Source organism: Cucurbita maxima, unplaced genomic scaffold (assembly GCF_002738345.1).
Source record: "Cucurbita maxima cultivar Rimu unplaced genomic scaffold, Cmax_1.0 Cma_Scf00001, whole genome shotgun sequence".
NCBI classification, from domain to species: domain Eukaryota; kingdom Viridiplantae; phylum Streptophyta; class Magnoliopsida; order Cucurbitales; family Cucurbitaceae; genus Cucurbita; species Cucurbita maxima.
Genome location: NW_019272017.1, coordinates 11,358,428 through 11,364,348, shown reverse-complemented (window position 1 = coordinate 11,364,348; position 5,921 = coordinate 11,358,428). Strand labels below are relative to the sequence as shown.

The window sequence follows — 5,921 nt, the reverse complement described above, 5'->3', positions numbered from 1 at the left end:
ATGAAGTACAAATCAAAGAGGCAGAGAATCTCTCGGAAGTCTCAAATGGAGTCTTAGTCCCAAGTAGGAATAATAAGACCTAGCCTTTCTTTTGTTGTCCTTCATTACATGAAAAAATGAGTGTATAGAAAGAGTCAATCAACATGGATCACTATCTATCGCATACCCCTAAAATTATTCCTTTCTCATTTGATCTAATCTTTACTGTCTCCCCCTGCCCCCTATTCATAGAGACAATCAGGAGATGGGATGACCTATTACATGCTAGAGCTTATCGAAAAGAAGGAAGTTGTTTGTTCCTTTCCTTTAAGATTGATTATAATAAGAAAAAGAGCCAATGACTACTCGAGCACTCAGATACTTTCATGAGTCCATATATCAAGTATCTTCCTCCTTTCTGTAACTCAAAATGAAATGAGATTCCCTACCCCCTAATTCAAGACCCAATCAGTAGACATCCCATTCGGAGTCAAGGGGTTATCATATCCAGATTGAACGATATTGTATTACTCTACTAACACTGAATTCTTGAAATGAAACCTAGACGCAAGGATGTGTATAGCATTTTACCGAACCCCTAAGGATGCTTAGAATCAAGCAAATCGAAAGAGGCTTGCTTTGTTTTGTCTTCTCCTTCTCCTGTAAACAAATGCTAAAGATAAGGTTATATTAGCAAAATAGCGTAAAGTCTTTCCATTCTTTTGTTTGTTGATGAGGCGACACCCGGATTTGAACTGGGGAAAAGGGGATTTGCAGTCCCCCGCCTTACCGCTCGGCCATGCCGCCAAAACACTACTAAATCTTGTATTGGCCCTATCTCTTCGATTGATAGTATCTTCCACAATATCTAAACCGAAAATCGGAACTTGACTTTTTCTATTGCCAAAAGGATTTTCAGTCACAAAAGCTAAAATGAAGAAGACAAATGGGAACCGTTCACTTTCACTATTGACTGTGCTGTTCATTCCTAAATGATTCTTGGATTTAAAGGGAAAATTAGGTAGGGTTCCATAATGATATCAGAAAACAATCTCCAGAGAAATTGATACATAACTAATCATTACTAATCCATCTGTATTGATTCGTTTCCATAACCATAAGAGAATCCTTCTTAATGAAAATGAGAATAGCGATTATTAGTGTAACCCCCAGAGCATAAATTCTGATTATTACAATTAGCTAAATCCGGTATCTTAATAAGATGCTTATAGGAAATGTTCACAATGCCATTTTGAGAATCCTTTTTATAAATGGGAAATCAACAAAATGCTTGGTTGGGGGTGGAAATGAGAGAATGTCGACAATGCCTGGCTGGGTTTAATCAGATAGATACAATTTGAAGTTCAGGGTTTTGTAGGTTCGTTGATCATGGCTTAACGGAAGAACTTTCTAAGTTGCCCAAAATGGAATTTCCATTATTTGCAGAAACATAGAAATTGTTAGAACCATTGATAAAAGAAAGAGATGCTGGCTATGAATCACTCACATATTCTTCTTCTTCTTAATTATACGTATCCGCAGGATGAATTTGGAAAACCCAGGGAGGGATAGGCAAGAACAAACCATTTTGATTGGAAACATTCCTCTAATTCATTCCCTGGGAACTTCTATAGTCAGACTATACAGAATCGGGATCAGTCACATATTGCAAAGCCCGCCGGTATCTATTACCGGGCAGAATTGGACCATAACGGAATTTCAGTCTATACCCACCACACCATAATATCTGATCGGGGAGGATAGAATGAGAGAGTGATCGAAAAGCAAGGATATGGGCTCGGCTCGGGGGAGTAGGAAACAGAAAATATTCTAGTTCTATCATCAGCTATGGGTTCGAATCTCAGAGAAATTCTTGAGAATGTTTGCTACCTGGAAATTGTTTGGTCTTTCCTGACTCACTCGAATAAGGAGAAAAAACAAATGGAATGGGATCAGCGGAGATCCGGTATTTTCTGAATCCTTAAGGAATTACAAAAGAAATTCTTTCAACAAGGATTGGTCGACGAAATTTGAACTCGAGACTGAATCTTGATATACCTGAGAAAACAATACATTTTTCTTACCGCCGGATATATTGGCAGCTGCAGATCATTTGATTGGACTGAAATTGGGAATGGGTACACTTGCCGATATGGTATGAATCATTTGAAAAAGAAAGGGATTCGCTCTGTCGCCGGTCTCTTACAAGATCAATTCGGATTGGCTGACGTTCGTTTAGAAAATATGGATGGTTAGAGGAACTATATGTGGATTAGACAAATTGATATCGACTACTCCCTCAGAATTTGGTAACTTCCACTCCATTAACAACCACGCCACGGTTGAATCTGTTTTCGGATTACACCAGGTATCTCAAGTTTTAGATCGAACTCATCCATTGACACAACTAATTAATGGGAGAAAATTGAGTGATTTGGGGCCAGGAGGATTGACAGGGCGAACAGCTAGTTTGACGAGATAGCCAGCCATCCTAGTCATTGTGGACCCATTTGCTCAATTGACATGTCTGAAGGAAAAGGAATGAATGTTTGACTTATTGGATCATTAGCAATTCATGCAAGGATTGGTCATTGGGGATCTATCTCTAGAAACTCCATTTGTGAACTGAGAGAGGGAGAGGGAGATCAAAGTGCGGATGCTTTATTTATCACCAAGTATAGATAGATTCATACTATATGGTAGCGACAGAGAGGAAATTCTTTGGCACTGAATCCAGGTACAGTATTCCGGAAGAACAGATTGTTCCAGCAAGATACCCAGCCAGGCATTCTTGACTATTGAATGGGAACAAGTTCATCTTCAAAGGCTTTTCCCCTTACATTTTCTATTGAAGCTTCCTTATTGAACATCATGATGCGAATCGTGCTTGAATGAGTTCGAATATGCAACGGCAAGCAGTCCCATTTTCTCCGGCAATGGCATTCTTAGAACGGAACTCGGTTGGAATGGAACGCCCCGCGGCTCGAGATTTAGGGGTTGCCGCTAAAGCCAAAACAATACAAAATATAGGCACTACCATCAACAAACAAAGGAAAGACTCCCTCCATCCATCCAGCAAGATTCATTCAAGAAAAAGAGAAAGGAAAGAAAGATCATCTCATTCACCTCTTCTCGTCTCACAATTCCATTGCTTGAACCGGAGCACCGATATGACCGGACGCCCTGATTGAACGTGAACAAGTTTACAGTTAAAGAAGAAATTCAGGAGTTAGCAGCTTGACAGGAGAGGAAAGAAGAAAGATGAAACTGAAGAAAACCTGAACCCATTTATTCTTTAACTGATCTTGATCCTCTATTCTCGTAAGTTATTGTGAACCTCTCCCTACTGACTCCTGAACCTGAACCTGAATTACCTGATTGTGATTGAAGAGGGTAAACAGGACGGACGGACTATTCTTCTTTTCTGATATATTACCTGAGCTACTGAACGAACCAGATTGACCAAGGTCTCACCGATCCTCTCTGTCTTAGCTTAGCCTTTCTTCCTTCTAGCTTTCTTTTATTCCCTGATTGAACTGTAAACAAAGCTGCTTCTCTCCTTCACCTTCACCTTCACCTATATGACCTTCAGTTCTTGTTCTTTCCTATTCAAACACTCTTTTCCTCTCCTGTAAACACTCAACATTAATGAGAGTTCACTGTAAGTCAATCCTCAACAACGGAAAGATTTGCTCATTCACCTGAACCTATTTCTTCTCTTGATCCTTATTCTCTGAATTGAGTTTTTCTTTCATTTTTTTCCCATTCACTAGACTATCTCTTTTCTTTTCTTTCCTCTTTATTCTTTATTCTTTCACTCGGTAAACTGGAGGATTCTGATTCTTCTTATTCCACAACAACGAAAGCACTTTTTCACTCTTTCATATACTACTAGGGGATTTCACTTGGAAAAGCAAATGTTCCATACTAATGGATTTGGTTCCATAACCATGGGTTCCAATGTACGAGATCTTGTAGCACTTACCAATGAGGCCCTATCGATTAGTATTATGCAGAATAAATCAATTATAGACACTAATATAATTAGATCTGCTCTTCATAGACAAACTTGGGATTTACGATCCCAGGTAAGATCGGTTCAGGATCATGGGATCCTTTTCTATCAGATAGGAATGGCTGTTTCACAAAATGTACTTATAAGTAATTGCTCCATAGATCCTATATCTATCGATATGAAGAAGAAATCATGTAACAAAGGGGGTTCTTAATTTGTACAAATGGTACTTCTCACTTGGACCGAGCATGAAGAAATTAACGAGACTTCTTTGTCTTTTGAGTTGTTCTGTCGAATCGGTCGTTCAAGACCTTTGGTCTCTATCCGTACCCGATGACAAAAATGGGATCACTTCTTATGGACTCGTTGAGAATGATTCTGATCTAGGTCATGACCTATTAGAAGTAGAAGGCGCTCTGTTGGGATCAACTAAGACAGAAATCAAGCATTGGGTCGAACTCTTCTTTGGTGTCAAGGTAATAGCTATGAATAGTCATCGACTCCCGGGAAAGGCTAGAAGAATGGGACCCATTATGGGACATACAATGCATTACAGACGTATAATCATTATGCTTCAACCGGGTTATTCTATTCCACCTCTTAGAAAGAAAAGAACTGAAAGAAAATTAATAGCATGGCGATACATTTATACAAAACTTCTACCCCGAGCACACACAATGGAGCCGTAGACAGTCAAGTCAAATCCAATCCACGAAATAATTTGATCTATGGACAGCATCGTTGTGGTAAAGGTTGTAATGCCAGAGGGAGAGAGGAATCATTACCGCAAGGCATAGAGGGGGAGGTCATAAGCGTCTATACCATAAAATCGATTTTCGACGGAATGAAAAAGACATATATGGTAGAATCGTAACCATAGAATACGACCCTAATCAAAATGCATACATTTGTCTCATACACTATGGGTATGGTGAGAAAAGATATATTTGACATCCCAGAGGGGCTATAATTGGAGATACAATTGTTTCTGGTACAGAAGTTTCTATAAAAATGGGAAATGCCCTACCTTTGAGTGGGGCATTTTGCTCGTTACTGTCCCATCCCAATGTTCAGACGGACAAAAGCTGCTGGGAGAGTGCAGAATAGACCAGCTGAAGATGGAAGAGTGAAAGTTGTGGAGCCTAGAGCCCGGGAAGGAAGGAAGCTCTCAAGGTAAGTTCAAGTCGAAACCATAGCGGGGGTTTTGAAGCTTAGGAGAGAAGAAAGTTTCGCTGTCGTTAGATTGTGTGGCAACGTGAGCCAACGTTAGTAGAAAGGAGGAGGAGACGGAAGGCAGTATTCTAAATCTATGTCGGAATTGGGCAGTGCAAAGATGATCATTGATGCTGGGAGTTCGGATAACATAGCGTCCACGGGGATGGTGGATCAGTTAGGGTAGCTACCCTTTTAAGCTTTTAAGTTAGGGGGCTCTGACTCTGGAAGAGCCCTATCGAATCAGACCAAAAAGGGCATGAGCTGTGGGCTTTTTTATAGATGTTGAAGAGGTGAGTCAGGGATGAGAAGGTGCCCCTAGAGCTGGGGAAGTGAAAGTCGAACGTCTGGTGTGACGTCGGACGTATTACATATCCTACTCGGAAGACCATGGTACTACAAGTAGGGTGTTACCTGCGTAGGGAGAAGACCGGTTGACTTTTAACGGCAAACGCGGTTATTGTCATCATCAGACTTTGGTTGGTTAAGGAGAAAACGTGTTGGCATACCATTTCTGGACATGGTGAAAGAGTCCATAGAATGCTATGCCTTGATAGCAAAGGCAACTAGCAGAGCTGATGCGAGGATCGGTGGGATGCCGTAGCATTAAGAGAGAGGGAGTCTAAACTACCACACTACTACTATACCACGGGAACTCCACGAGTGTATTAGTTAATTGACTAGACTAAGACTTTGATATCAATCACTTTGATAA

The 5,921-nt window shown here is 40.4% G+C and overlaps 1 non-coding gene across 1 annotated transcript; it reads right to left on the bottom strand.

Moving 5' to 3' along the window:
- Window positions 1-714: 714 nt before the first annotated feature.
- TRNAC-GCA lies at window positions 715-786 on the bottom strand. The gene has a single exon. It is a non-coding gene; the product is annotated as a tRNA-Cys (tRNA).
- Between the last annotated feature and the right edge of the window lie 5,135 nt (window positions 787-5,921).